The sequence below is a fragment of the Lactuca sativa genome, chromosome 9 (assembly GCF_002870075.4).
Source record: "Lactuca sativa cultivar Salinas chromosome 9, Lsat_Salinas_v11, whole genome shotgun sequence".
Lineage (NCBI taxonomy): Eukaryota > Viridiplantae > Streptophyta > Magnoliopsida > Asterales > Asteraceae > Lactuca > Lactuca sativa.
In genome coordinates this window covers 193,987,529-193,996,622 of record NC_056631.2, presented here as the reverse complement: position 1 = coordinate 193,996,622, position 9,094 = coordinate 193,987,529, and the positions used below count along the sequence as shown (strand labels likewise).

Genomic DNA, 9,094 nt, shown 5'->3' with positions numbered 1-9,094 from the left:
TGTGAGCTTAGAGGCAGTTTCTGATTTTAGCCTACACATACTTCAAATTAATAACACCACTATACCCATTGTTTTCTTATACACTTATAAGCTACTTCATGATCCATGCTTCCTACAATTTCGTCGACCCCTTTAAATTGCTCAATCGATTGGTAATTGGATCTTCCTAACTGACATATCCAACAACCTTATCACTTAAAGTTTTTTTCAATCTAAGGTTTTATATTCCAATAAAGGATGCATCAGCAAAAATGATTTCACCATGAGGGGCAGGAGGGGGACAATGCCATTAAAAACTTTCACTCATCAACTACACCACAACTATCATTTTCTCATAAGGTGTTCCAAGTGATTATTGAGACTTCTAATTTCATCATAATTATGAAGGAATGCTCAAGTTTTGGTCTATCTTTTCTTTGTTTCAAGCTTAATAAGTCAATCCCTTGACTAATTTCTTACACATAGGTAACAGTAATTGATTTAAGAAATCATCAAATCGGTTTTGTTTTCATTTTCCTTAATTGTGTTAAGTCAATCTCCAATTTAGATTACAAGTAGAAGTGAAAACAATGATTCCATGGTGAACTATTCATGTTCCACACCAAAAGTTTGTGGAAATACCCCAAATGACTTCAATATGTTCATGCCCCAACCTGGCGGTTTCATAGCTTCACCATATTACTCATCACTTCTCAAAATTATTAAAACCTATGTAATATGCCGAATTCCAGGTATTCTTTGAATCCCCCTTTGGTATTTTAATAAGTCACTTTTGGCCCCTGATATTGGTTTGGACCTAGCCCACGGGGGAGGATGGTACATTTGGGAAGTTGAGTAGCACATTGGGCGTACATTTGGAAACGCACCTCGTATTACGGTACGCCCTAGTACATTGGGTGTACACTCATGTACGTCGGGAGTACGTGCGTCCGGATGAAACCACTACAAGAAAAAAGACCTTTAATGACGCGCTTTTTACGACACGCGATAATTAACGATACGCAAAAGGACGTGCCCTTAAAATAGTGTCATCTCTCCAAAAAATTTAAGGATTTACGTCACGCTTTATTGCGTGCCCTTAATTTAGTGTCTCAAGAAAAAAAATTAAAAACACGGAGGGCGCTTTATCTTAAACGCGCGTCGTCTGTACCTGTCGCTTTATAATTTTAATGAAACGCGCTCTTAGTAGACAAGGGGGGAAATGAAATCCCCAAAATTTTGAAAACCCGCCTTTTTTTTCTATCTTCTATCTATCTTTCATCTTCAACCTAACAAGGACGAGCATTGCACTCTTGATTTCCCTAACTCTTTCTCATTTTCTGATTCAAACTTGAAAGAATCGAAAAAAAATCTATCAATTTTGAAGCCTAAAGAATCACAACAACCGACTTCATTACATCTTCATTACAACAAGCCTCAAAAATCTTGCTACTAAGAAAAATCCCAAACAACCGGTAGTATTTTCCCTAAAATTCAAGGATTCTCATGCGATTTTAGCGATTTTTGTTTCCCCTGTATTTTTTTTTTTGGCATCGATCACTTCTTAGGCGGTCTTGGCCTTCATAATTATTGCATCTGGTTTCCCTTGTTCTCCTCCACCTATGTTTCCATATTTTATCTTCAAGTTCTTCTCATCAATGATTCAGCTGATTCATATGATTCCAGGTCAAGGAGGAGGAAGAAGAGCTATCATTCAAGTTCTAGGAGTAGAAGCAGGAAATCAATATCAGTATGTGAGATCGAGTAAGATGAATCCACTAATAAAAAGAATACCCACCAAAAAAACTCATAAACCCGCGTTATCAGCTACATAAGCCAGAAATCCTTCGTCTAGGGTTTTATTTATCAACGCTCCCGCCAAAGGTACTCTCGTGTCTTATTAACCTGAGTACATGTATACGTTTCTTGACAAATTTCTTGGATTTTCTTGGATTCTCAAACCTCCACCGCTTCACTTCCCACCGACGACCTCCGCTCACCTCTCCCCCCCCCCTCCGAAATTCAGCTGCTTCTAATTTGGGGGTTATTACCCCAGTTCCTTTCCATTGCTCTCTGATTAAACAATTTATTGCCGATTGCGAAGCCTCCACAAACCCTACCTCAACTCCATCGCCATCTACAGTTGACTTGGCCTTGATGTCTCCCCTTCATCATCATTGGAAGCTAGTCCTGTAGACAGTGATGATTTTTGTCACTTGCCTAATGGCAGCCCTCATGAGGCATCACCCACTAGTATTCTTGAGGTTGGTAAAGCTCCTAATATTTTCTTGAATCTTGATCATCTTTTTATGTGGGTAAGATTTTAATTTTGAATTTTTGATTCTGAAATAGATGATGACATCATTTCCGGTTCTTGGAGGTCTACTTTTATCCCCTCTTCCTTATGAACTCTTGTATTTGACTGAAAAAGAAAAATGGTAGGATAGTAGTTGTGGTTCTGTGCATAAAAAAGTGAAGACAGTTAATAGGCCTGATATTAAAGTTGACCGAAACGAGAAGAAGCCAAAGACCGAGGGTAATTTGGTCCCACCTGAACTGAAAAACATCAACATTGTTTGTGATGGCATTGGTGGTGAAACAAAAAGGAAGCTGACATGGATAATTTGTATTGTGAAGAACCTCTCTCTAATGGTATGAGGGTGGATTTCAGAAAAGGTGCTGCCTTTAAGGGTGGATCATCTGGTGTTATACCAAAAGAGGAATCATTATATCTAGTTTTGTTTTAACTTGATTTTTTGTTTTAACTTGTTCAGGTATGGGGAAGGCAAAGGTAAGATGATTAGTTGTTCTATCCATTTTCATTCTAGGGCTTTTTGGTTGTTGGCTATTTAGTACAGGTATGGTCAAGAAACGAGTTACTCAGTTTTCTTAACTTATCCCATATTTATCCTCTTCTTTTTCATCCATCTTTATCCTGTTTCTTGTACCCCTTTAAGTTAAGTTCCTGCCCAACATAAATCCAAAACTATCATGTAGGGTTCATTTGTGCCAGTTCTTCTACAAGTGTATCATCAAAATAAAATCACATCCTTAGTCTCTTATTTCATAAAACTCTATAGATATGTATGTATATGAACATGCTCAGTGAATCATGTACGTGTTTTTATTCAACCAGCAGAGGCATTGATTCTGTTGCCCTCTGTGGAATTGCAATATCAATCTCTTTTGGGATTACCCCATCCATGTGTGGTAATCTTACTCATATCACATACATATACAAGCATGAATCCCATAGTTCTTCATACTCATATATTTTACATTTTTTCCTGAAGCAGTACATACGTTCAACTACAGTGAGCTACAAATCCGAATTAAACCCAATCTAGAAAAATGGATGTTTACAATATTGCAAGAAGTTTCACAATTTGAAACTTTCTTGATACAAATAAATAGATTTTGAATTATTAGTTAATGTTCAATTTTCAAGCTTCGACATTTTGTTTTTTAGTCGCTACCTCAGCCTTGGTCAGTCTAGGCAGGCATCTGACGTTGCTGCCTGCTGGAATAGCTAACTTCTTGTAGTGCACCCCCATTGCAGTTCACCTATCAGAGAAGGAGACACAAAAAGATTCCCACGTCTGTGGGGACCAGAAATACCCATGATGGTAGTACTAGGTTGGTGGGACAGCAGGGGTAATTTGGGTAATAAGACAGATCCTCTGTTATGGAGTCTTTTTAAGGAAGAGTCCCTCTCAGTGAGAGGCAGGCAGAATATTAGAAGTTTTTTTTTCTTTTGGGAGACCATAGCATCTCGAATAGCTATTCTTATTGTTAAATTCCTCATTTCGCGTTGTTCTTGTTATGAACTGGAATACCATTTATAGGCTGCCATTGTTTCATTAAAAGATTGATAATTTGTGTGTTGAGTTCATAACACTTCTTCGGCTTACCCTTTTGATCTTACTTTGTGTTAATTCTATATTTTTGGATCTGCTATCTTTGGTCTTATGGCATCTTGATTTACATTTTTTTTCTTCAGTTTTTACTTACAATTTTGTGGGTTTTATATGTTGATAGGAAAAGGTGGTGGTGGTGGGACAGATACAGTGGCAATGGAAATAGGTGGTGGCGATGGGGGACACAACACCCAGAAGGGTTCAACTACTTTGTCTGATCTCCATTTTTTTGTCAAGTTTTGCCCTTCCTTCTTTTGATGAAGGGTTCAACTCCTGTTTGAGACTTTAAGTCGAAGTTGGAGTAGTTTAGGACTATATTAGATTTACCATTTAACAAAAAAAGTTGCTTAATAACCTTCTATCATTGTTATAAGTTTATGATCTTTTCGTTGACTCACCTTTTGACATCTTTACAAAGCTCAAGATGTAGTCTAAATAAGAAGCTTAGAATTTTGAATGATGGAATGAATATTATGAAGGTTAGACCCGTCTTTTGGCACAACATGAGAGAAGAACCTGTTATTTACATTAATGGAAAGCCCTTTCTGCTTCGTGAGGTTGAAAGACCCTACAAAAACATGCTCGAGTATACGGTATATAATAATAATCCTCTCTCATTTTTAATGTTTATTATTTAAATATACTCAAGTGTCAAGTGGTTTAATGTAGGGAATTTACTGTGAAAGAGTGGAGAGAATGGAAGCTCGACTGAAAGAAGATATTCTCAAAGAACCTGAACGTTATGGATATAAGGTATCTACCTGATACCTTGCTGCAACCTTGTTGCCTAAGAACAGAAAACAAAATAGAACAGGAAGAAAAAAAGGAAAAAAAAACTACATGGCTGGCAACAGGTGATAACAGGGGAAGAAAAAGATGGGATTTTTTATTTTGCTTGGTGGAAAAGAAAACTTTTATTGCTGAAAAACTTCTTTCTAAATACCTATAACGTAGCATATTTATACTAAAAGAAAAAGAGTTTGACTCATAGTCTAAAACCGGGAAACAAAAATAATAAAAGCATTTTCCTAAAATGCCCCTGTGGGCTTTTTCCTGAATTACGCCAACAATGGAGGTGATATTATGGCAATTCACGAACTACAATCATATTTTATTACAAAAACTTAATTAAATTGGAACTTTCCCAAAATACCCCTGAGGCTATTTTTGTCCCCAATTCTCAGGGGACGGAATAATGATGGATGGTCAAGCTAAAATTTGGTTTTGAATTTAATTTGGTATAAAATGACAGGTTTGATAATGGTAGATGGTCAAGATACAAGAACTTTTCAAGTCCATTTGGAATATTACACTACAGATAATATTCTCTCTTTATTTCAGAACTTCTTACTTCTTCGTCTTATTAACTTTTTCATCTTATAATATGTTTGGATGCTGCTACATTTTAATACTGTCTGGAGTATATTATATTTGTTATTTGTGATAATAGCAGCTAGTTTTGTTTGTGATGGGATTAGTGTAAATTTTTGTCTGTTTTGTTGTTTTCTGGATGATAGCTAGGTACCTAAAGCATTGTTTAAAGGTGGATCAGTAGTCTACATGTCATTGCATGTCATTGCATTCTCACTGTTACCTATCAAAGTACTGAGGTAAATATTATGATTTTTTATATTAATTTTCTTACTTTCTAAAATTATTAGTGTTTTTTTTTCTGAGTTATGATTGAAAAACAGTGAACTAGGGTAAATTTTATGAATTATGATATTAGTTTCTGAAAATATATAATTAGGGCATCATTATGTCTTATTGCCCCGGGCAACATATTTCTTTGGACCGGCCCTGGGTCCTTGCATTGCAATTGCCTATTTATCGGTTCTAAAGGACTGTGAGATTCATTGCTTTCATGAAGGATTGGAAGTCAAACGACTTGGTGGTCTCCATGTCATTGGGACATCTTTGCATGAGTCCCGAAGAATTGATAATCAGGTAACTTTGCATCAATATTGTGTTTTAAGGTTTTACATAAATTTAGCATATACTTTCAGACTCACTTTTTTAATTTATTTCTTGCTTTACAAAGCTTCGTGGCAGAGCAGGAAGGCAAGGAGATCCTGGATCAACACGCTTCATGGTCAGGTAAGTTCATTTAAATGATTTTTATAAAGTTTAAAGTCAATCCTTTTATCTGGACAAAATTCTTCATGTTAAATTACGTAATAGTCCTTGGAGTAGTTGACATGAACAATTTTTTTTTGTTAGAATGATTCCATATATATGTGCAAGCAAGTACATGCCTTGTGAAAAAGGGAAATCTATTCTAGTCATTCTCTTTAACAAGGCAACCTTAAAGTTGATTTTTTAAACCTGATGTTTAAAACTACATTGAGTGTGAGATAGAAGTTTATGCAGAGAAGGAAAAAGATAGAAGTTTTTGAGGATGTTGCTGATGAAAAAGATAGAGGTTCTTTAGGATGCTGCTAATGAAGTTTATGCAGAGAAGGAAAAAGATAGAAGTTTGTTGGCACATAGTAAGCTAGATAATTAATGCAATTGTATATAAATGAGTTCATTTTTTTATAACATTTACTCACTATTGGAATAATTATTTGTATTTGACATATTAGTGAAATGAATTATATTTGTTATTTATGGTATTTTATTTATTATTATGAGATTTCTAATGTATTATTTAATATGAAAAATTAGTAAATCTATAAATAATATTTTTTTAAAACATTTAAAATTACGATACGCAAAAATGTGTGTCATCTTCATTTATGACATGGCCTTTCTTGACAGGGGCTTTCTTGATACGCATTGCGTGTCATTAACACGCGCGTCGTAAGGTTACGACACGCGAATGCGTGTCATCTTCCTTTATGACAGGGCCTTCCTTGATACGCATTGCGTGTCGTAACCGCGCGTCGTAAATGCGTGTCGTAAATGCGCGTCGTAAATGCGCGTCGTAAATGCGCGTCGTCTCTAGACGACGCGCAAATGCGCGTCGTCTATCTTTATGACATGGCCTTCCTTGACACGCATTTGCGCGTCGTCTGAGCCATTTACGACGCGCAATGAGCGTCGTAAAAGGCCTTTTTTCTTGTAGTGAACCCTAATTTTTAGGGTTTGTGGGGTATTTAAGCATCATTATGAGACATTATGGCTCACTCTTTCAGCCTCCAAACCTCCCTTAGCTAGCTTGTGAGAACCCTAGCCTCATGGTGAGCATTTTTGAGCTCATAAGTATGCTTTTGGGCCTTGAAGAAGAAGCTTGTACATGAAGAAGTCAAAGAGGGAAGATTGGCTTGTAGATCTTAGTTCATCATCTGTTTTAGGAGCTCTAGAAGGTACAAAGTTGCTACCTTTGTGTCTATTACTTCTAGATCTCTCCTTGGTAGCTTAATTGCATTTTTTGTCCCATAAAGTCCCATTATAATGCATTATTCATTTTGGACGTTTTAAGTTGTCCTTTCAGACCCTAGGAAGGGTTCTAAGTAATAAAAATGATGTCCTAATGCCTAGAAATGTCTCATGCAATTAGTAGAAAGGTCTTAATGGATTAAGACTATGTATTAAGGACTTTTTGGACGTCCAAAGTCTAAAAGTTTAAGACTTTATGGTTCTAAGAAACATTTGGTGAATGGATCTAGAATTTGGGCTTAAGTGCTTAATCCATTAAGTACTTACTGGATTTTGAATATAGCTCACGTACGCCCCGCGTATACAGTCAACGTCCCCGTTTTCCAGTCAATGCAAGGCTCGTGTATGCCTCGCGTAGCTTCGGGGAACACCCAGCGTATGCCTTCTGATGGATTTTCGCGAGTTGGGCTTCGGATTTGGGCCGCCTTTGGGCCAATTTGGTTTGGACCCTTGCTGGAATTTATGAATGGAAATTTCTTGGGCCAATTATGGAAATGGACCTTAGGATGAGGCCCAATTTGGAAAATTGGACCAATTATGGGCCTTGTATATTTCGACCTTTGGATCAAGGATTTGGAGTTGGGCCTTAGCCCAAATTAGGGAAAGGGAAAATGGATGTTTACCCTATGTTTGGGACCTTAGCCAAGATTGATATTTCAACTGTTGATTAGTGTTCGTTTATTATGATGGTTCGGGAGTTTCGGAAAGTTAGCTGCCGAAGGTTTTCAATTCAGTTCGACATTGTAAGGTGAGTTTTTCATCATTATAATTATGGGTCGAAGGCACCAATGATGGACCTTGTTTGAGGTTTATCCTAGTAGAATGTTGTTATGTTGCTATGATCTATTAGATTTGTATCCTGATAGATAGGATGATGTCATGCTTAGTGATCTATAAGATCTACCTGTTTGTCTGTAGACTGGTTTTATGCTAAATTGCTATTTATATGTCGACATGTATGGGTGTGTGTGTGTGGTTAGGTTGAGGCAGTCCTGCTTTGTGTTGTAGGCCAATAAACCCAAGGCGGTCCGGATAGGCTGTAGGTCTACGAGGCGGTCCAGTCGTACCGAAGACTCAGGAGCGGTCCAGATAGGCTGATGGCCTTGTGAGGTGGTCCAGTCAGGCTGAAGGCTTATTATGAATGTTGTTATTGGTTATGATTCTATGGTGGTACTTTTGGGGAAGACTCACTAAGCTTTGGGCTTACAGCTTTTGGTTATGTTTCAGGTACTTCAGATGATCACGGGAAGGCGAAGGCTTGATCGTGCACCTCCTCATATTTTATGTTATGATTTTTGGGATTTAATTTGTTGATAAAATATTTTAAAAACAATTTGTAAACAATGGATGGTTTTGAAATGCTTAAAAGATTAAAATTATCATGAACTTTATTGATGTTACAAGTTGGTATCAGAGCCTTGGTTTAAGTGAATTGGAGGAACACTCGTGTGAATCCAGTCTCAAACAAAGGAAAAGATTTTCAAAAAGTTTTTAAATGGTTTTCAAAGTACCAAAGGAGGATGCAATATGTACAATTATTCGGAGCCAGTAAGTCGACCCCAAAATACCATATTTTCATTTGATATTGTGATATGTTAGAACAACATGCTAGTGATAGGCTAGGGGTCTTCAGGAATTGCATGATAGAATTGCCTAATTATATGATGCCTGATAGCCTAGGGTTTTACTTATATGAAATTGACATCATTACTGTAGCTTCTTAGTGTATGCATTACGGTTGTATATAACTAAGATGTTAGAGCCTGCGAATGTTTGGCTTGGCCTTATTTCCTGTTCTTGTCTAATGAAGGTCTTAG

General features: G+C 36.9%; 1 long non-coding RNA gene across 1 annotated transcript; it reads left to right on the top strand.

Annotated features, from left to right (window-relative positions):
- The first annotated feature begins 5,410 nt into the window (after positions 1–5,410).
- LOC128128475 (uncharacterized) lies at positions 5,411–6,511 on the top strand. The gene is made up of 3 exons (XR_008226422.1): positions 5,411–5,843; positions 5,938–5,993; positions 6,267–6,511. It is a non-coding gene; the product is annotated as an uncharacterized LOC128128475 (long non-coding RNA).
- Positions 6,512–9,094: the final 2,583 nt, after the last annotated feature.